Below are 23,084 nucleotides of genomic sequence, written 5' to 3'. Positions count from 1 at the left end.
AGATTAGATTAAATGATCTTTAAATTCCAGCTCTGCTCCAAGAAACACTAATCTTCCTAGGAGCCCACTGACCCAGTTAATTGGGGAGATTCTAGAAATTTCTTTTTCAGGGTGAGCTGTGAATAAAAGGAACAAGAAAGCTTGATGGATATGCAAAAAAAATAACATTCACGGTGCAGAAAATACTGGTGTTAACAAGGGTACTGCCCTTGACTCAAAGGCTCCCCTCTGCCCCCACTCCCCCAGGTGCTGGCACTTCCTCCTTTCATCAGCGATGATGACAATCTTGCCCTCAAGGGCCGTTCCCTCCAATACAACCCAGAAGGTCTCCCCACAAAGTTCTCAACCCGAAGGTTTGTATGTAGGGGACGAGTTGTATATGAAATATCCAGTAGAGGCAAATCCATGGACAGAACACAGATGGGTTGCTGTCAAGGCCTGGGAGGGGGGCCATGGGAGTGACTGTTTCATGGGACAGGCTTTCCTTTTGCAGTGCTGGCATTTGATATAGGTGATGGCTGCACAACAGGGAGATTCAACCGTACATTTTTAAATGCCTGATTTTATCAGGTGTGGATTTCACCTCATTGTTTTAATACCCTATGAGCTAATTACTCCTATGATTCATATTTCACAGATAAAGAAACTGACAAGCACAAAAATCAGGCAACTTGCCCAGCTCCCACCATCATCGTGGCTCACGGAAATTCACATACCATCAGGACTGCAGAACCCTGAAAGGTCGTCCAATACCACCCCTTCCTCTGGCAACTTGGAAACTGGAGCTTGTTGGTTAAGCAACCTGCCCCCAAATCCCAGCCAACAGGGAAAATTGGGGCTTCAGACCAAGCAGGGCTCCACCACCTTTGTGAATACTGCAAAAGCATTTTAAAGTACAATTTGATGGCCCCCCAGGCAGAGGAGAGCAGGGTAGAGTCTGGGAAAACACCCCACCTGATCTGTCTTTGCAAAAGTCCCTACCCAGTGACCTCACAAACAGTTACCTCCAGAATCTAAGCTGATATATCCAGGAAAAAATGACATTCTCTCCTGCCATCCAGCCTACCATGGTACTTCAAATGCTCGTGTTAACTACCCTTTTTAATCATTTAATGACCCAATTCATCAACAAGTAGCTAATGTTTATCATGTGATAGTTTCAAAAAGTGAAAGTGTTCGTTGCTGAGTCTATCCAGCTCTTGCTCACCAGGCTACTCTGTCCATGGGATTTTCCCAGGCAAGAATACTGGAGAGGGTTGCCATTTCCCTCTCCAAAGGCTCTTCCTGACCCAGGAGTCAAACCCAGGTCTGCTGCATTGCATGTGGACTCTTCACTCTCTGAACCACCAGGGAGGCACCACTGGAGCAAATTACTCCAAGAAGCAAGCCCTTGATTGAATAGCTTAGAATCGTGAACTTCGAGTACTGAACTCCTCTAGTTAGCAAGGCAGGAAACAAAATTTGCTAAGAACTGAGGGCTTTGGGAAAAGGCAGGATGAGTAGAGTTTGGGTGAAGACCATACTCAAGCTTCTGAAGTTTGCATGAAGGTACCAGGGCAGGAGTCTGTTCCCAAACGTATGTCACCGGCATCACAGCACTGAACAAGCGTCCCTGACTCCAGACGACCCTCTCTCAGCCTGGAGAAGCCCGCGTGGGGACAACAGAGCCCCATCCAGCCGGGCCTGCGCCAAGCAAGAGGCTGCCCTCCGAAGCGCGTGGCTGCAGCGCCACCTTGTGTTGGCACTGCGTCTGCGCAGGTTGCTGGGTGAGGCGCCAGTTCTGTCCATTCGCTCAACAAACATCTAATAAGCTCTGGGCACTGGGCTAGGGGTCCAGCGGAAGTGGGAAGACAGCTGAACCAAGGGAACTCAGGAGATGCGGCTAAGCAGCCTTGGAGTGGGGCTTTCTCAGGATTTTTCAGAGGAGGTGAGGGTGGTAATCACCCAGGCGAGAGTCGTGGGAATGCGAAAAGCGAGAGAGCAGTTGTCTATTTCCCAAGTGCAAAGGCCAGAGTGAGGGGAAAAAACAAGAAGAAGAAGAAGAAACTATTATAACTAGAGAAACAAAAGTATTTTAGTCTGATCGAAGACTAGGGGTGTCTGTAGTGGCGGGGGTGAGAAAGAGCCGTGGAGATCAGGCAGGGATTTGGGAAGGGGAAATTGGGAGAAAGATAAAACTGCGCAGGTGGGCAGGCATCAGATCCCCTAAAGCCTCGGACACCATGGTAGTGAGTCTGGAGTCTGTCCTGAGAGGGGCAGGAGGCCACAAGTCTTTCAAGCGAGGAAGTGGCTGTTTGTACCAAAGACCCCTCTGGATAAAGTGTGGGGAATGGACAGGAAGGTGGAACAAGCTGACTGTGGGAGGTGAAGCCAGGCTGGCAACAACCAGATGAGAGCTCATGCTGCCAGGAAGGCGGTGTTGGCGGTGGGGGCAGAGAAGATAGAGAGATCCATCCGAGATGGAGAATAAGGGCCCAGGGGCTGAGGAGGGAGAGGGTCCCAGGCCCCACTCAGAGCTCTCCCTTGTAGCTTCGCATCCCAAGCCTCATGGGGCAGGCCTGGATATCTGGGGCACAGGATGAGCCTCAGCAACACGTGAACTGTGAACTTCCAGATGTTCAAGATGGTTTTAGAAAAGGCAGAGGAACCAGAGATCAAATTGCCAACATCCGATGGATCATTGAAAAAGCAAAAGAGTTCCAGAAAAACATTTATTTCTGCTTTATTGACTATGCCAAAGCCATTGACTGTGTGGATCACAATAAACTGTGGAAAATTCTGAAAAAGATAGGAATACCAGACCACCTGACCTTCCTCTTGAGAAACCTATATGCAGGTCAGGAAGCAACAGTTAGAACTGGACATGGAACAACAGACTGGTCCCAAATAGGAAAAGGAATACATCAAGGCTGTATATTGTCACCCTGCTATTAACTCATATGCAGAGTACACATTGAGAAACGCTGGGCTGGAGGAAGCACAAGCTGGGATCAAGATTGCCAGGAGAAATATCAATAACCTCAGATATGCAGATGACACCACCCTTATGGCAGAAAGTGAAGAAGAACTAAAGAGCCTCTTGATGAATGTGAAAGAGGAGAGTGAAAAAGTTGGCTTAAAGCTCAACATTCAGAAAACTAAGATCATGGCATCCGATCCCATCACTTCATGGCAGATAGATGGGGAAACAGTGGAAACAGTGGCTGACTTTGTTTTTCTGGGCTCCAAAATCACTGCAGATGGTGATTACAGCCATGAAATTAAAAGATGCCTACTCCTTGGAAGGACAGTTATGACCAACCTAGACAGCATATTCAAAAGCAGAGACATTACTTTGCCAACAAAGGTCCATCAAGTCAAGGCTATGGTTTTTCCAGTAGTCATGTATGGATGTGAGAGTTGGACTATAACAAAAGCTGAGTACAGAAGATTTGATGCTTTTGAACTGTGGTGTTGGAGAAGACTCTTGAGAGTCCCTTGGACTGCAAGGAGATCCAACCAGTCCATCCTAGAGGAGATCAGTCCTGGGTGTTCATTGGAAGGACTGATGTTGAAGCTGAAACTCCAATACTCTGGCCACGTGATACAAAGAGCTGACTCATTGGAAAAGACCTTGATGCTGGGAAAGATTGAGGGCAGGAGGAGAAGGGGTCAACAGAGGATGAGATGGTTGGATGGCATCATCGACTCGATGGACATGGGTTTGAGTGGACTCCGGGAGTTGGTGATGGACAGGGAGGCCTGGCGTGCTGCAGTTCATGAGGTCACAGAGTCTGACACGACTGAGCAACTGAACTGAACTGATGAGTGGAGGCACCAGCAGCAAAGCCAAAGGGACTGGCGATGGTCACCATATCTCCTGACATTGGAACTGGGTTAAAGGCTCCGTCATCCCACCATCCTGAGACACAGCTGCCTGCCACAATCTAAGTAAGCTCCCTGCCTGCATTCCGGGAACCGTTGTGGAACAGGTTACAGAAAACTGAACATGCATGGAGGTCTGTCTCTTCATAATTCTCAGCAAGGTTCATGGAATCTCTCTTGCTGGATTCAGAGAAAAAAAAAGCTGAAGAGAATCTTTAGGGAAGAGAGAAATGCTCAAGTCCTGGGTTGCTCTTTATTGGGTTGTCTTTGGCGCCATCTAGTGGCATTGCAACCTCCCTCCCTGTACCGGCTCTTTCGTCTCTCTCTCTCTCTCTCTCTCTTTCTCTTCCCCTCCCTCCCTCTTTCTTTCCCCTCCCCTCTCTCCTTCTCATGCCAGGTTGTGTGTACAGCTAACAACCAACAACACAGGTGGATCTAGTTACAACAGACAATGTTTGAAGGCAATAACTGGGGAAAATTGAACCATCCTCCATTCAGAAAACGAAGATCATGGCATCTGGTCCCATCACTTCATGGGAAATAGATGGGGAAACAGTGGAAACAGTGTCAGACTTTATTTTTCTAGGCTCCAAAATCACTACAAATGGTGACTGCAGCCATGAAATTAAAAGACGCTTACTCCTTGGAAGGAAAGTTATGGCCAACCTAGATAGCATATTCAAAAGCAGAGACATTACTTTGCCAACAAAGGTCTGTCTAGTCAAGGCTATGGTTTTTCCAGTGGTCATGTATGGATGTGAGAGTTGGACTGTGAAGAAAGCTGAGCGCTGAAGAATTGATGCTTTTGAAATGTGGTGTCGGAGAAGACTCTTGAGAGTCCCTTGGACCGCAAGGAGATCCAACCAGTCCATTCTAAAGGAGATCAGTCCTGGGTGTTCTTTGGAAGAAATGATGCTAAAGCTGAAACTCCAGTACTTTGGCCACCTCATGCGAAGAGTTGACTCATTGGAAAAGACTCTGATGCTGGGAGGGATTCGGGGCAGGAGGAGAATGGGACGACAGAGGATGAGATGAAACCATAGCATCGCTGACTCAATGGACATGAGTCTGAGTGAACTCCGGGAGTTGGTGATGGACAGGGAGGCCTGGTGTGCTGCGATTCATGGGGTCGCAGAGTCGGACACGACTGAGCGACTGATCTGATCTGATCTGATCTGCTGACTCCAATCTATTCAATTTACTGGTCATTACTACGTGGTAGATGGCAAAAATAACAGTGGTTCCTGAGGACGTTTCCCCATAGAAACTACTTCTCTAGACTAAATATTAGATCCCAGTGTGCAGAGCCTAGCAAGTGGCTAGCATGTCCCCGTTCTGAGACTGAAAGACTTAGTCGTGGTTTCTGCAGTAAAGACTGGGAAATCCCCAGAAAAAGTATAATGACAGGTGGGTGTCTGTGTTGTTGACACTGTGAGAGTTCCCTTGTCTAATCCATCTGAGCTTTATTCAACTAAAAAGACCTTTAACATCTCTAGCTATGCGAGCTGCTGCTAAGTCACTTCAGTCGTGTCCGACTCTCTGCAACCCCATAGACGGCAGCCCACAGGGCTCCCCTGTCCCTGGGATTCTCCAGGCAAGAACACTGGAGTGAGTTGCCATTTCCTTCTCCAATGCAGGAAAGTGAAAAGTGAAAATGAAATCACTCAGTCGTGTCCGACTTTTAGTGACGCCATGGACTGCAGCCTACCAGGCTCCTCTGTCCACAGGGATTTTCCAGGCAAGAGTACTGGAGTGGGGTGCCATTGCCGTCTCCACTAGCTATGTGAGGGACTATGCTAATTCTGCAGGTGATGTTATAGAGCTGTGCTTCCAAAGAAACATAATCCTGCCTCCCAGGGGACATCTGACGATGTTTGGAGACATTATTGGTTGTCACAACAGGGGTGAGGGATGTTACTGGCATCTAGTGAGTAGAGGCCAGAGATGTCGCTCAGCATATGAGGAGAGCCCTTGACAATGAAGAATTCTCCAGTCCAAAATGTCAGTCGTGCTCAGGTGGAGAAGCCTCACTGTAGAGAAAGACCTGGGACCAGCAGGGGCGCTGAGACCACCACTGAAAAATAGACATTCCCTCCCTCCACCCCAAACACAGCATCTCTAGGTGTGAGTGCTGGGAATCTGCATTGTCATGTTTCCAGGTGGTCTTTGCTAACACACACCCAAGTTTGAGAAGCTCAGCTGTTAGCGACCAGGTCACTCTTTAGTGGCAGGAGCAAGACCTTGAGGGGAAAGGCTGGGGGCAAGGTTATAACCTAGTACAGTGGAGGATGCAAGCATGAAGCAAGGCCAGGTATACTGACCATTATAACCAGGCCAGAGACCAAGCCCTTGCTCAAAGCTTTGCACACATCAGCACACTGCCTCCCATGGAGGATTCTAGTGAGTAGAAGTCCCTCACCTGAGAATGTGCCACTAGACAGAGGCAGGGTCAAGGCTGATGTCCACTTCTGTCACAGCCACTGTGGACAACAGTTAGGGCAAGGTGCTGAGAAATTGCTTTGGGAATTCAGAGAAAGACCATGAAATGAGAAGAGTGAGAGGCAAGGCTTCAAGGAAAAGATTCCTTGGAGAACTGCAAGATTTCCCGGTGGAGGAGGACAGCGAACGGCAGTGCAGAGCAAAGCAGGACACTCATGGGTCCTAAAGAATACCCCTCTGTCTCACCTCGGGGTCCCTCCTTGGGTTTTCAGTGCTAGAGTATCGATACTAAAGGTTCCATGTAATTTCCTTCTGGTCAAGATGAACAATTTTTCTTAGTCTCTTCGTTTTGAAGTGGCTTCCCTGGTGGCTCAGACAATAAAGAATCCACCTCCAACACAGAAAACCGGGGTCTGAACTCTGGGTTGGGAAGATCCCCTGGAGAAGGGCATGACAACCCACTCCAGTATTCTTGCCTGGAAAATCCCTGTGGACAGAGGAGCCAGGCAGGCTACAGTCCATGGGGTTGCAAAGAGTTGGACACGACTGAGCGACTAACTCATTTTGGAGCCTTAGTGTTATTTATTTGTTAGTTTGCTTATTTTAGTAAAATGATGTGTGAGGTGGTTTTTCCCGCACAAATTATTTTTTAAATTATTTCTACAGTGTATTAATATATGAAACAACTGGTTTTGTTTGGATTGCCAACCCCCATATAACATTTAATTTATTATGGTATTTAATCTTACCTGTAATGATATAAGTACACTGTGGAAATAAAATGTCATTTAAGTCTGGCTTCTTACCAAATTTTCTCTGCACAAAAATACATTTTCTCAAGATGTTTAAGATTCAGTGTTTCAGTTATTGTCAATATGCAGGTTTCCCTAAAGCCCATATCTGATAACTCATAGTCTTTTATTCTTTCTACTGACCTTTGGAATGTGAATTAATTCCTTATTTTAACGTTTGTGATATGGCACAGTTTAAGAAAAAGTATTTCACAAATATTATTGTTATAAAGTGTTTATTTCACACATCTTCTTGAAATTTCATTTTATAATCATTCAATCAGGGTTAAGATTAGGGCTAGGTGAGCTACATGCCTAGGGCACAATGTTTAAGGAGGCCCTCAAATCTCAGGACTGTACAGACATCAACCCTGAGTTTGCCCAGGTCTGAAAGTAAGTATCTCCTTAAATATTTTGCCCCAGGGACCTACCTCAACTCACCCTAGTCCTGATCTTGAATGCAGCATATATTTATTGAACATCTATTGTGTGGCGCACAACAGCTGTGAATGAGACAACCAAGGTCTCTTCCAGGAGTTTACATTCTTCAGGGTAGGTTTAACTTTGTTGAGTTTGAATCACAGTTGATTTTCTGGAATAGCCAACTGGTTGATTCCAATCTCTTTTCTCTGCTTATTTTGCTTTCAGTTAGGTGGCCATGACTCTCTGGCAGAGACTCAACTGGAAGTGCTGAGGGCTGTGGGAGAAATCTCCCATATCTTTTGCCTCCTCCTGCCTTAAACAAGAATGTGACATCAGGAGCTGTGGCAGCCTTTCTGTAATTGTGAAGAAAAGGCCAAGGGAATCACAAAGATATCAATCTAGAACCCAAGCATCACTGAGCTACCAAACTGGTATAGCCAACTACTGGACTCCACCCTCCCATCATGTGAAAAATATAGCTTCTATTTGCTTAATCCAATGCTGATCAGGTCCTCTGTTACTTGAAGCCAAAAGTATTCCTAACTGATATATCTGGCAAAAGCTTATTCCTGCAGTGTTTGAACTGACCCTAGATTTCAAATTTTACCTGGCTAAAATAACTAGCAATCCAGTAGGAGAGCGTTGGCTCCTCTGAGAACTGGGAGAAAACATAAAGTAAAATTCTTCTCTCAGAAGAATTTCATCAACACTTAGCAGCTGCTTCAGCATTTATGGCTATCAAGGAGAGTGGGGGGAAACTGCTTAGCATGATAGTCAAGGATTCGTGTAACTACTACTGTTCATGGGGTTCTCTGGTTGGATGGCATCACCAACTCAATGGACATGAGTTTGAGCGAACTCCGGGAGATAGTGAAGAATGGAGAAGCCTGGCATGCCGCAGTCCATGGGTCACAAAAAGTCAGACACAACTTAGTGAATGAACAGCAACCACAAGTAACTAACACAATGTAATATGAGCCCAGGTTTGATAGGCACAGAGGCACCAGGGTTAAGGGGTCCTTGTCATAATGAGCATCCCCTGGGAATCTCCAGAGGCAGGAGCTGTCTTAACAGCACTCCCCTGGTTCCTTCTCCAACTCACTCTTCCCCTCCACTCTGTCTTGAGCCTCTGGGGTTTTACCAGGAAATTGCTTGCAATCTATTCTAGTCAGGCAACCTGCCAGATCTTAAAGAAGCAGAGTAAGAAAATATCTAAACTATCCAAAGGTAAAAGCAAGGCTTTGGCTGGATTTGTGTACAAAATGCAAATGAATCAAGGTAAATTGGAAGTGGTCAAATAGGAGATGGCAAGAGTGAACATCGACATTTTAGGAATTAGTGAACTAAAATGGAGAGGAATGGGCAAATTTAACTCAGATGACCATTATATCTACTACTGTGGGCAAGAATCCTTTAGAAGAAATGGAGTAGCCCTCATAGTCAACAAAAGAGTCCAAAATGCAATACTTGGGTGCAGTCTCAAAAATGACAGAAAGATCTCTGTTCATTTCCAAGGCAAACTGTTCAATATCATAGTAATTCCAGTCTATGCCCTGACCAGTAATGCCGAAGAAGCTGAAGTTGAATGGTTCTATGAAGACCTACAACACCTTCTAGAACTAATATCCAAAAAAGATGTATTTTTCATTATAGGGGACTGGAATGCAAAAGTAGGAAGTCAGGAGATACTTTGGAGCAACAGGCAAATTTGCCCTTGGAGTACAAAATGAAGCAGGCAAAGACTAACAGAGTTTTGCCAAGAGAATGCACTGGTCACAGCAAACACCCTCTCCCAACAACACAAGAGACAACTCTACACATGGACATCACAGATGGTGCAGCCTTCTTTGCAGCCAAAGACGGAGAAGCTCTATACAGTCAGCAAAAACAAGACCGGGAGCTGACTGTGGCTCAGATCATGAACTCCTTATTGCCAAATTCAGACTTATATTGAAGAAAGTAGGGAAAAACCACTAGACCATTCAGGTATGACCCAAATAAAATCCCTTAAATTATACAGTGGAAGTGAGAAATAGATTCAAGGGATTAGATCTGATAGACAGAGTGCCTGAAGAACTATGGACAGAGGTTCATGACATTGTACAGGAGGAAGGGATCAAGACCATCCCCAAGGAAAAGAAATGCTAAAAGGCAAAATGGTTGTTTGAGGAGGCCTTACAAAAAGCTGAGAAAAGAAGAGAAGTGAAAGGCAAAGGAGAAAAGGAAAGATATGCACATTTGAATGCAGAGTTTCAAAGAATAGCAAAGAGAGATAAGAAAGCATTCCTCAATGATCAATGTAAAGTAGAGGAAAACAATAGAATGGAAAAGACTAGAGATCTCTTCAAGAAAAGTAGAGATACCAAGGAAATATTTCATGCAAAGATGGGTACAATAAAGGACAGAAGTTGTATGGACCTAAGAGAAGCAGAAGATATTAAGAAGAGGTGGCAAGAATACACAGAAGAACTATACAAAAAAGATATTCATAACCCAGATAATCACAATGGTGTGATCACTCAACTAGAGTCAGACATCCTGGAATGCAAAGTCAAGTGGGCCTTAGGAAGCGTTGCTACAAACAAAGCTAGTGGAGGTGATGGAATTCCAGCTGAGCTATTTGAAAATATTAAAAGATGATGCTCTGAAAGTGCTGCACTCAATATGCCAGCAAATTTGAAAAAGACCAGTGGCCACAGGACTGGAAAAGGTCAGTTTTCATTCCAATCCCAAAGAAGGGAAATGCCAAAGAATGTTCAAACTGCTGCACTATTGCACTCATCTCACGCTCTAGCAAAGCAATGCTCAAAATTCTCCAAGTCAGGCTTCAACAGTATGTGAACTGTGAACTTCTCAATGTTCAAGCTGGATTTAGAAAATCCAGAGGAACAAGAAATCAAATTGCCAACATCCATTGGACCATTGAAAAAGCAAGACAGTTCCAGAAAAACATCTCTCTCTTTAGTCACTAAGTTATGTCCAACTCTTGTGACCCCATGGACTGTAGCCTGCCAGGCCCTTCTGTCCATGGGATTCTCCAGGCACGAATACTGGAGTGGGTTACCATTTCCTTCTCCAGGGGATCTTCCCGACCCAGGAATCAAGCCCAGTTTTCCTGCGTTGCAGGCAGATTCTTTACCAACTGAGCTAGGAGGCAAGCCCAAAACTTTCACTACGCCAAAGCCTTTGACTGTGTGGATCACAACAGACTGGAAAATTCTTAAAGAGATGGGAATACCAGACCACCTTATCTGCCTCCTGAGAAATCTGTATGCAGGTCAAGCAGCAACAGTTAGAACTGGACATAGAACAACAGACTGGTTCCAAATTGGGAAAACAGTACATCAAAGCTGTATACTGCCACGTGCTTATTTAACTTATATGCATACTACATCATGCAAAATGTCAGGCTGGATGAAGCACAAGCTAGAATCAAGATTGCTGGGAGAAATATCAATAACCTCAGATATGCAGATGACACCACCCTTATGGCAGAAAGCAAAGAAGAACTAAAGAGCCTCTTGATGAAAGTGAAAGAGTAGAGTGAAAAAGCTGGCTTAAAACTCAACATTCAGAACACTAAGATCATGGCATCTGGTCTCATCATGTCATGGCAAACAGATGGAAAATAATGGAAACAGTGAGTGATTTTATTTGTGTGTGTGGGTGGGGGGGGGGGGGTCCAAAATCACTGCAGATGGTGACTGCAGTCATGAAACTAAAAGACACTTGCTCCTTGGAAGAAAAGCTATGACCAACCTAGACAGCATATTAAAAAGCCAGGACATTACTCTACCAACCAAGGTCCATCTAGTCAAGGTTATGGTTTTGCCAGTAGTCGTGTATGGATGTGAGAGTTGGACTATAAAGAAAGCTGAGCGCTGAATAACTGATGCTTTTGAACTGTGGTGTTGTAGAAGACTCTTAAGAGTCCCTTGGAATGCAAAGAGATCCAACCAGTCCATGCTAAAGGAAATCAATCTTGAATATTCATTGGAAGTACTGATTCTGAAGCTGAAACTCCAATATTTTGACCAACTGATGTGAAAAACTGACTCACTGGGGAAAAAAAAAAAAACCCTGATGCTTGGAAAGATTGAAGCAGCTGGGGAGGGATCAGATAGTTGGATGGCATCACTGCCTCAATGGATATGAGTTTGAGCAAACTCTGGGAGCTGGTGATGGACAGGGAAGCCTGCCATGCTGCAGTCCATGGGGTTGCAAAGATTAGAACTTGACTGAGCAACTGAACTGAACTGAAATAAACATTTCTTCCAAACTCCCTGGTTTTAATGAAGACACCCTAAGAACCAGCCATGTAACTTCTAAATATCCCATTTTTCAGGTGCTGTAAGACCTTGGCCACAGTGATTTCAAACCCACTGCAAAGACCAAGCCCAAGTGTACGTTTTCCTCCACTTTTCAGTTCAGTTCAGTTCAGTCGCTCAGTCGTGTCTGACTCTTTGTGACCCCATGAATCGCAGCACGCCAGGCCTCCCTGTCCATCACCAACTCCCAGAGTTCACTGAGACTCACGTCCATCGAGTCAGTGATGCCATCCAGCCATCTCATCCTCTGTCGTCCCCTTCTCCTCCTGCCCCCAATCCCTCCCAGCATCAGAGTCCTTTCCAATAAGTCAATTCTTTGCATGAGGTGGCCAAAGTACTGGAGTTTCAGCTTTAGCATCATTCCTTCCAAAGAACACCCAGGGCTGATCTCCTTCAGAAGATGGACTGGTTGGATCTCCTTGCAGTCCAAGGGACTCTCAAGAGTCTTCTCCAACACCACAGTTCAAAAGCATCAATTCTTTGGCACTCAGCCTTCTTCACAGTCCAACTCTCCGTAAAGCATCAGCTGTGTCACCACTTGCTTTTTTGCAATATTAGTCACCAAAATCACCTACTTAATAATTATTTTACATTTACTTAAAATGCTCTTTTTGGAATCATTTGTCTATTTAATGTTTATTTTATAGCCACTTTATTTGCAACCTATGTGCTCTTAATTGATACTTCTAGAAAGCCAAAAAAGTGTTAATGGATAGAAATTCAATATCAGAATGCCACCTTCAGTGTAAGGATTGTGCCCAGCTACTCATAACAGAAACAGCTTGATTTTTTCTAAAAATGGTAGAGGTAGACTTTTATTTCATATCAAAGAAGTCTGGAGGCAGTTTGAGTAGTCATCAAGGTCCAGAAAAACCACTACCTTTTGCCTTACCATGGTTGTTTTTCCTCAGAGATACCTAAAGTTACAAAATAAGTACAGCAGTGCCAGCCATTACATCACCCTCCAGGTGACCAGAAAGACAGATGTGAAGGCAAGAAGAATGCACTTCCCAGCTCAATCAGCCTTTTATAAAATGATTCCCAGAAGACTCTACCCAACTTCTTTCATTTAAATCTCATTGGTCACTCCTGCAAAAGAGGCTGGTTCTGTGGTCTCAATGTTTGTGTCCCCCCCAAATTCATATGATGAAATCCTAATTCCCAAAGATGATAGTATTAGGAGTTGGGGCCTTTGGGAGGTGCTTAGGTTTTGAGAGCAAATTAGTACCTTGTAAAAGATCCCCTGCAGAGACCCGTCACCCTTTCTGCCACAAGTGAGAAGCCATCCTTGTACCAGTTAAAGGGCCTTGACCCTTTAACCATGCTGGGTGCTTGACCTTAGACTTTCCAGCCTCCAAGACTATGAGAAATGACTATCTGTTATTCATAAGCTGCCCAGTCTGTAGTATTTTTTTTACAGCAGCCCAGATGAACTAAGACAGCTAGGAAACCTAATGTTAAGCTGGAGACTTTGCCATGCTCCGGGTTCTGTTTACAAAGAAGAGGAAGAGACTGGTAGAGATATTAGAGTCCCTCCAGAAAGTAACAGTGTAAGAACTTCTAAATCAGTTTATTTCACAATCTCACCTGCAGCCTGAGGTTTTTGGAGGCAGATGGGGCCATAAGACCACCCTGATGGAAGACACTAAGCCAAGTCCTGGGAGCAAAAGTTAGCACCTTGGTGATTTCTCACTCCTCAAACTCAGTTGTTCCAAAATGAATAAGGTCATCTTAACACATGCTGTTATCAAGCATACTCTGAGTTTAGGCAAACATAGCCTAAGATGAACTAGGCCTGAGGACATCAAATCACAGCCCATGGGCTGAATTTGCTCCTCTGCCTAGTTTGGTAAATAAAGTTTTATTAGAAAATAGCCACATATGTTTGCTTATGTGTTACCTGTGGCTGTTTCCAACCCACAACTGCCAAGCTGAATAGCTGCTACAGAGACCTTCTGGCCTACAAAGCTTTGACTATTCAGCATCTGATCCTATACAGTAGTAGGGTTTCTTAGGTGGCTCAGTGGTAAAGAATCAGGAGAAGCAGATATGGGTTCAATCCCTGGGTGGGGAAGATCCCCTGGAGGAGGAAGTGGCAACCCACTCCAGTATTCTTGCCTGGAGAATCCCAAGGACAGAGGAGTCTGGTGGGCTATGGTCCACGGGTTCGCAGAGTCAAACACACCTGAGCGACTAACACACACACACACACACAATTGCTTGACAATTCTGCGTTGGTTTCTGCCTTACAGCCACGTGAATCAGCCGTAAGTACTGCCCTGCTCACACAAATGACACTGTACACTTTGAAGTATTGGGGAAATCTTAATTCTATTTGGCTTCAGGTTTTGAAAATATGTAGGAGCACTGGAGGGAAAACAGGGTCCTGGGTGGCAATGGAATCATGCCTGGAGGTGTGCAAGAACATCATGGATGGTGGGAACGTTCACGGACATTAGTGTCCCGTGGAGGCAGCCATGGCCTTTCTGCACCCACAGTGATCATTCCTGTAACACTGTCTTCTCCCAAATGCCAGTGTTTGTTTCTGGAACATAGAAAACTGCTTCTACGCACCTTGCTGTTTTTTAATATACAAAACTGAGACCAGAATGAAGATCAAAAATTTGTAAGGAAAATTCAGTAGGGTAAAGTCTGTTGAATGTATTAATTAAAGAGATGAAAGAAAAAGCTGATACCAGAAACTAAACACTCTGCTCTTTGCACCTGCGCACCCATCACAACTGCAAGTTACCAGGCGAGGCATGTCCCTTGAGACCAAGAGCTCCTCCCGTGCAGAGACACCAGACTTTCCTCAATCCCTTATTCCACTATCAATCTCCTAAATCTCCTCAGCCTCTGGATTATCGTTCACTGAAAGTGAAAGTGTTAGTCACTCAGTTGTGTCTGACTCTGCGACCCCAAGGACTGTAGCCTGCCAGGTCCCTCTGTCCATGGGATTCTCCAGGCAAGAATACTGGAATGGGTTGACATGCCCTCTTCCAGGGGATCTTCCCAACCCAGGGATCATACCCAGGTCTCCTGCACTGCAGGCAGATTCTTTACCATGAGTCACCAGGGATGCTGAGCTCAATATTCTGTTTGCCCAGCCCCTCCCCTGCCCCATTCTCCATCCACATCTGTGCTACAGGAGGTTGACCTCTATGAACTGCATTAACCAGATTTCTTTGCTTTAAGGCTTCAGGTGAATTCAGCTCACAGGAGGCACCAGCAGGGAGATCAGAGGGCAAGCGGAGAAAGTGTTAGTGGCTCAGTCATGTTCAACTCTTTTCGACCTCTTACACCCAACAGCTTATACCTCTCACTCCCCCATCCTCAGACTCCCCCTCCCTCTCTATATCTGTAACCAACTGCTCCCTTTCATTCATGAATCTGCAGTGGTCCCTCAGCCCTAGACTCCCTCCAGCTCTCACCCTTCAAAGCCAAACTACTTGGAAGAGACTCTGTTTTTAACTTTCTCGTGCCCCATTCCTACTTCAGTCCACTGCAGTCTGGTCTTCACTCTGTCACTCCAGAGAACATACACTCAGGAAGTCATTACCAGCCTGACTGCCAACTTCAACAGTCACCCTATTTCACTCCTCCCAGCAAGACCTTTTTCAATCCTTCTTGAAACTCTTCTCTCAATGTCTATGAATCTAACTTCCTATCTCCCTTCCTCTCGGGTCTGATCTCTTTGGTGTCTCCCTTGTCTTTAAACGCTACTATTTTCCAGGATTCAATGATTTATCCTCTTCTCACTCTCATATATCCTGCAGCAATGTCAGCCTCATCCACTGTTTATTACAACTCATCCCATATCTTTATTCCAACTTGTTCACTCTCCTCAGCCTCAGAGCCAGATCTCAAATTTCCACACAAAACATGCACTTTAATAACCTACAAACATTGCGAGTTTAATGTACCAGAACCAAATTTATTATCTTTGCCTCCTTATTATTCCTTGCCTCAGGAAATGGCAACACCATTTTCCAGGTCATTAACTGAACATCATCCTAGGCTCCTTTTAACCCTCTGCCTTGAATTAGCAGCCAATTCCCTAAAATATCACCATTTTGACACCTCCGGAATCTGTTCCTTCCCCTGCCTCCATTGCCATGGATACCACTTTAGCCCAGGACCTGGTCTTCTCCTATTTCCATTGTGGAAATTTCCCCTCAACTGGTTCCCAGCCTCCAATCTTGTCCTTCCAATCTATCATTCAGATGACTGGCCGAGTGTTCTTCATAACATGGAAATCCGAACTGCATACTCAAGTCTAAGATCCTTTGGTTGCTCCCTACTGTGCACAGGTAAAGAGCAAACATCTTAGCATTTGATGTGTACATTGGCCCTGCCTATCTCTCCAGTCTTTTTTCTACTAATCTCCATCCCTTCACAATCTATTCTACATCCATACTCACTCATACTCCACAAACACATCATGGTGTTCTGGACCTCTGTGCCTTTGTACATGAACTCCCATTTTCAGGAACACCCTCCATCCCTTGTTGGTCTAGGGAAATCCTACTCTTCCTTGTAGAACCACTATGGTGAAGCCTCATATAACCACTGTCTTCAGAGCGAAACAGCCTGCATCTTCCTTGGTATAATCTGTGCAAAGCCCACAGACATCCACACTGCACTATGACATAACTTCTCTTTCAGGACTGCCTCTCCTGCTAGGTCCTTAAAGGCATAGACCTTTAAGTTTCCTGTTATCATATTATCAACACTTAACAGAATACTACAGACTACTACTGGAATTCATCATTAGTATTATTAGATAATTACTATTTGAATAGAAATACAAATGAATGTTCACAATTTAAATCTCACTATTTAAAATACACAATGACAAAATTAAAGGATTTCTGTAGTTGTAAGATTTTGAGGAAAAAATAAGAGATTTAAAAACAAGAGAGAATTCCATCTACTTAGTATGTTTTAACTATGCCCCAGACTGGAGGCCAGGGGGGTGGACACCTGGATAAATGGCATTACCATTTGCTAAGGTTCTTTTCAACTTCGTGACCAATCCAATCAACTCTTTAGTAAAATTTTTAACATACTGTGTCAGTTTAATAAGAATTCTGATTCTTATCTGATTCTAAGTGGTCAGTTCAGCAGGCAAGGTGTCACAGAAATAACATAACAGAATGTTAGACAAACCAAAGTCTAAAGCAAAGCTCAATCTTTTCATTGTTTTTAACTTGGAGATATTTAACCTTCCTGAAGCTGTTTTATCAATGGTCATACAGGCTCCTTACAGCAATTTACCCAAACACTTCACACTCAAGCACCCAGGACCTAGTGACTGCTCACTGATGGTTGTTTCCTTCTCCTTTACTGAAGGAAATTGATTTTCTACATGCTTATCCAAGCACCCCACACAAAGATGACAAAAACCTCTCCCAGTACCAGGCCATTTCCATGCTAGACCGCCAGCCAAGAATGCTCATAAACATTTTGATTTTCTTTTTAGAAAGTCACATCTACTGTCTTCTTTCCTTTTTAGCTAAAGTGAAACAAAAGTGATCAAATCAATATAGTGTTAATGGAAAAAAAAACTTTGATTTACCTTAAATGCTAATCTGTTGCCACCAGTTGCTTTGAACTGAAACTATGGACGCTCTCTCTTGCAACTGGGAAGACTGGTCCCCTCCCATCCCCCTTTGCCCCTCCCTTTTACCTTCCATCCTCACCCCTCCTGATCTGCCTTCTTCCTGCCAATTGGATATCTTGGAATCACTACTGCAAACTTACAGTCTCATTGGCTCAGCTCATTGTCAATCGTGATCCCGGCCCTACCTTTTCTTGAGTTTACACTTCTGTTGCCTAGGAAATGCAGTGACTGTCAAAGCCTGAGCTGTTTACCCTAGGAGAGAAGCCAGCCGGAAGTTGACTGGCAATTGTTTGGTTTCTAAAAGGGCATAAAACTTGCCTCCTAGGTTTTATAAGATAATGTTAAGCAAATTCTCTTCCTTCTTTAGGCAAATCTTGCCTGCCCTTCTGTTGTCTCCAGATGACTTGCTGCTAGAGTGTCTAATTATCAGGTGAGACTTAAAATCATAACACAAGGGAGCAGGCAGGTATAATTACAGGTGGTTCAAAGTTCTCCCACCTTCTCACAGACACACAGAGAAGATGTCATTTCCCACTGTTTCCATCCCTGGTGGTTTTTTTTTTTTTTCTTTCTCCTCTTTTTTTCCACTTCTCATCTCTTTTTATACTTAGTCCCTAACTGTAAGTTTGCCAGAGGAGAAGTGGCCCTGTTTAGAAAAAGAACTCCTGACTTACGTTCTCTCTCATTGTATCTATGGCATCTCTCCTCCCTTCATCATCTCTGCCACTTTTCTTGCTTCCATAATGAAATGACACAAAGAATGGAAGACTAGAACCATGAAGATCTGTTCTTATCTTACATTATATGTATTCTCAGGCAACTGTGGCCATTAATTTCTACAATCTCTAGAGTAGGCTCTAAATCTACATTGTCAATTTCTCAGAATTACCCTGGAGGTCAAGGGGGTGTGTTCTCTGTGGATTTTAATGGAGATTTGTCTTGGTTGAGGGGGTTTCCAGCAGAGTGTAAATTGAAGGGCCAAAAAAAAAAAAAGCCACTTGTTTGAAAATAAGTCCTTTTCTCTTTTTGGGGGTTGGATGCTGAGGGCCTCTGCCTATGGTTCATGACTCTGATCAAGCACTAAGCTGGTGCTGACACTGACAGGGATTAGATGTGCTCCCCACCTCCACTGCAGGCTTGTTCTGAGTGTCTTCTCCACACACCACTAGCCATTTTCATCCAGAAATGCCCCTTCTTGCAGCAGCTGACCTCATGGAATCAAGCTGTCTGTTTAACTTTCACTAAGTGAAATTGGGCTTCCCTGGTGGCTCAAATGGTAAAGAATCTGCCTGCAATGCAGGAGACCCAGGTTCAATCCCCAGGTTGGGAAGCTCCCCCTGGAGGAGGGCATGGCAACCCACTCCAATATCCTTGCCTGGAGAATTCCATGAACATAGAGGCATGGCAGGCTACAGTCCATGGGGTTGCAAAGAGTCGGACACGACTGAGCGACTAACACAACAAAGTGAAATTACTGCGAAATTACTAAGCCAAACTAATAAGCTCTTAGGGAGTAATCACTTAGAGAAGATGCACCACCAATGACAGATACATCTGCTTTTTAATTAAACAGTAAGATAATGGGAAACTGAGAGCCAGTAGAGGGCCAGGAAAGTCTGGATCATCTTTGCACATTCCAAGGTGCTCAGCACGGTACACTGTACAGAGATGAACTCAGTCAGTGCTAGTTGAATCAATTGTTGACCTGGATTAAATGCATTCATATGAAGGCTATTTAAAATATCTGCTTTTCAGAAGAAGTTAAGTCCTGTACTAAGTAGGAGTTTGTGTAAGACCACATACATTTCATTTACTTCCTTTCACTTGAATAACTGGTTGACAATTAAATAAATAATGTAATCACCTTGCAATAACTTGCAATTAGGGTGTGATAAACCAAACAAAGAAAGGTTGACATACATTAAGACAGTATGGCACTGCCACAAAGACAGAAATATAGATCAATGGAACAAAATAGAAAGCCCAGAGATAAATCCACGCACCTATGGACACCTTATCTTTGACAAAGGTGGCAAGACTATACAATGGAGAAAAGATAATCTCTTGAACAAGTGGTGCTGGGAAAACTGATCAACCACTTGTAAAAAAAAAAAATGAAACTAGGATACTTTCTAACACCATACACAAAAATAAACTCAAAATGGATTAAAGATCTCAACGTAAGACCAGAAACTATAGAACTCCTAGAGGAAAACATAGGCAAAACACTCTCTGACATAAATCACAGCAGGATCCTCTATGACCCACCTCCCAGGGTAATGGAAACAAAAGCAAAAATAAACAAATTTATAAAAAAAAGCTTATTAAAATTAAAAGCTTTTGCACAACGAAGGAAACTATAAGCAATGTGAAAAGGCAACCTTCAGAATGGAAGAAAATAATAGCAAATGAAGCAACTGACAAAGAATTAATCTAAAAAATATACAAGCAACTCCTACAGCTCAATTCCAGAAAAATAAATGACCCAATCAAAAAATGGGCCAAAGAACTAAATAGGCATTTCTCCAAAGACATTCAGATGGCTAACAAACATGTGAAAAGATGCTCAACATCACTCATTATCAGAGAAATGCAAATCAAAACCACAATGAGGTAACATCTCATGCCAGTCAGTATGGCTGCTATCCAAAAGTCTACAAACAAAAAATTCTGGAGAGGGTGTGGAGAAAAGGGAACCCTCTTAACATTGTTGGTGGGAATACAAACTAGTACAGCCACTATGGAGAACAGGGTGGATATTCCTTAAAAAACTGGAAATAGAACTGCCTTATGACCCAGCAATTCCACTGCTGGGCATACACACTGAGGAAACCAGAATTGAAAGAGACGCGTGTACCCCAATGTTCATCGAAGCACTGATTATAATAGCTAGGACATAGAAGCAACCTAGATGTCCATCGGCAGATGAATGGATAAGAAAGCTGTGGTACATATACACAATGGATTATTACTCAGCCATTAAAAAGAATACATTTGAATCAGTTCTAATGAGGTGGATGAAACTGGAGCCTATTATACAGAGTGAAGTAAGTCAGAAAGAAAAACACCAATACAGCATATTAATACATATAAATGGAATTTAGAAAGATGGTAACAATAACCTTATATGCGAGACAGCAAAAGAGATACAGACTTTTGGACTCTGTAAAGAACAGACTTTTGGACTCTGTGGGAGAAGGCAAGTGTGGGATGATTTGAGAGAACAACATTGAAACACGTATATTACCATATGTGAAACAGATTGCCAGTCCAGGTTCGATGCATGAGACAGGGTATTCAGGACCGGTCCACTGGGATGACCCTGAGGGATGGGATGGGGAAGGAGGTGGGAGGGGGGGTTCAGGATGGGAGACACATGTAAACCCATGGCTGATTCATGTCAATGTATGGCAAGAAAACACTACAATATTGTAAAGTAATTAGCCTCCAATTAAAATAATTTTTTTAAAAAGAGAGGTTGACATAAGGGAAAATCACATCTACAGAGCATTGGTATACACTGATACACAAAAGTATCAGTATGAGATCACAGCCGGTGGTGATGCAAAAACAGGTAAGCACAACAACAATGAAAGGAAACGTACATGACATCTTGACCTTCATCTCAGAATCTTAAAATGAACCTCCAAAAATAGGTATTTAATGCATAAATCCTTAGTTCATATCATGTTTAATGTCCATTAAAGCTCAAAATTAAATATTTTGCTGTGCTTATAATTTCTCCAATGTGTAATTCTATGTCATAATTATGGAAGAACCCAGGAAACCACTCATAAAATAGACATGGATTAGGTCTGAGTATGTGAACTTGACCCCTAATCTGACCAAGGCTTTTACAATTAGTCCTCTCCAGAAAATGGCTCTACTTCTTGCACACATATATCTCCTCCTTTTTCAAAATTTGGAAATTATAATGTACTTGCATTTTCAGTTATATTTGAATGCAACAATAACTCCCAAATACTAAAATTTGAGGTACTCAAATAGAAAAACACTTAAAAACATGTATTATCCATAGAGATTTTCAAATCAATTTTAAAGTCTAATCTGTGTAAAAATGGCATCCACTTTTGATGGATGTACCCAACTACAAAGCCACCACTGAAATCAAGATACAAAACATTTCCATCACCCCATTTACAGTCCACCCTCCCACAGCCTATAGCCCCATGCAGCCAATAGTCTACCTTTTGTCAGCAGAGGTTGGTTTACATTTTCTTGAATTTATATAAGTGAATCATGTGGATATATATTTCTTTGAAGTCTGGCTTCTTTTGCTCAGCAAGATCACTTTGAGATTCATGGATACAGTTGGGTACATCAGCAGGATGTTCCTTTCTATTGCTGAGCCATAGTTCTTTTATGGATGTTCCACAATGTGTTAATCCATTCACCAGTTTTCTTAAGCTGAAGCTGTTACAAATAAAGCCACTGTGAACATTTATGTTCAAGTTTTCAGGTGGACACATGTTTTCATTTAACTTAGATAAATACCTGGAATTGGAATGGCTCAGTCAAATGGTAAGTGGATGCTTAACTGTTTGGGAATCTGTACAGCAACTTTCCTAAGTGGCTGAATCACTTTATGTTCCCATCAGCAGTGAAACATATGGATTCCAGTAGCCCTATCTCCTTGCCAACTATTGGTATTGTCAATGTTTTGAATACGAGTTGTAATTCAATAACTACCTACACTATGAAGACTTTCTTTTGGAACTTTTATACTCTCAGCATTTATGTTTAGGCCTTTTTGATACACTTTGAGTTCATTTTGTGTGGTATGAAGTCCAGTCAAAATCCTTTTGTGAAATCCATGTACCCTTATGTTCATAGCAGCACTATGCATAATAGCTAGCACAGGAAACAACCTGAATGTCTACTGACAGATGAGTGGATAAGGAGATGTGGTGCACATATACCATGGAAAAGAATGCATTAATGCCATTGGCAGCAACACGGATGAAACTAGAGATTATCAGACTAAGTGAAGTCAGAAAGACAAAGAGAAAATGCCATATGATTGCACTTATATGCAAAACCTAAAATACGACACAAATAAACCTGTCTGAAACAGAAACAGACTCACAGACATAGAGAAAGACATAGTTTTCAAAGAGGGTAGGGGTATGCGGGGTTGGGGAAGAGAGGAATCAGGAGTTTGGAATTAGCAGATGCAAACTATTGTATATACAGAATGGATAAACAACAAGGTCCTACTGTCTAGCACAGGGAACTATATTCAATATCCTGTGATAAACCATTGTGGAAAAGACTGAAAAAGAATGTGTATATATATACACATATATACATAATAAATAACTGAACCATTTTGATGTCCAGCAGAAATTAACACAACACTGTAAATCAACTATACTTCAATGAAATATATTTATAAAAAATATCCTTTGTGTGTATTAAATTAAGACCAAATCCCACTCAGATATACAATTGTTCCAGTACAGTTTGCTGAAAAGATTTTTCTTTTTCCATTGAATTGTCTTTGCACTTTTGTCAAAAATCAACAGAACCTATTCAGTGGGTCTATTTCAGAATTTTCAAGATGTGCCTGCTGCAGTTGCCAGAAAGAGATCACAG

General features: G+C 43.1%; 1 protein-coding gene across 7 annotated transcripts in view; it reads right to left on the bottom strand.

Annotated features, from left to right (window-relative positions):
• CAPSL (calcyphosine like) overlaps positions 1-17,504 on the bottom strand; it is a 36,850-nt gene extending 19,346 nt beyond the window's left edge. For 6 of the 7 annotated variants that reach the window (XR_009491867.1, XM_015459079.3, XM_010816798.4 and 3 more), the window contains exon 1: positions 17,424-17,504. The gene's annotated coding sequence lies outside the window, so the exon portion shown is untranslated. 7 annotated transcript variants of the gene reach the window in all.
• Between the last annotated feature and the right edge of the window lie 5,580 nt (positions 17,505-23,084).

Source organism: Bos taurus, chromosome 20 (genome assembly GCF_002263795.3).
Source record: "Bos taurus isolate L1 Dominette 01449 registration number 42190680 breed Hereford chromosome 20, ARS-UCD2.0, whole genome shotgun sequence".
In the NCBI taxonomy this organism is placed as follows: Eukaryota; Metazoa; Chordata; class Mammalia; order Artiodactyla; family Bovidae; genus Bos; species Bos taurus.
The sequence above is the reverse complement of the archived record's forward strand: the minus strand, read 5'-3'. Positions and strand labels throughout refer to the sequence as shown.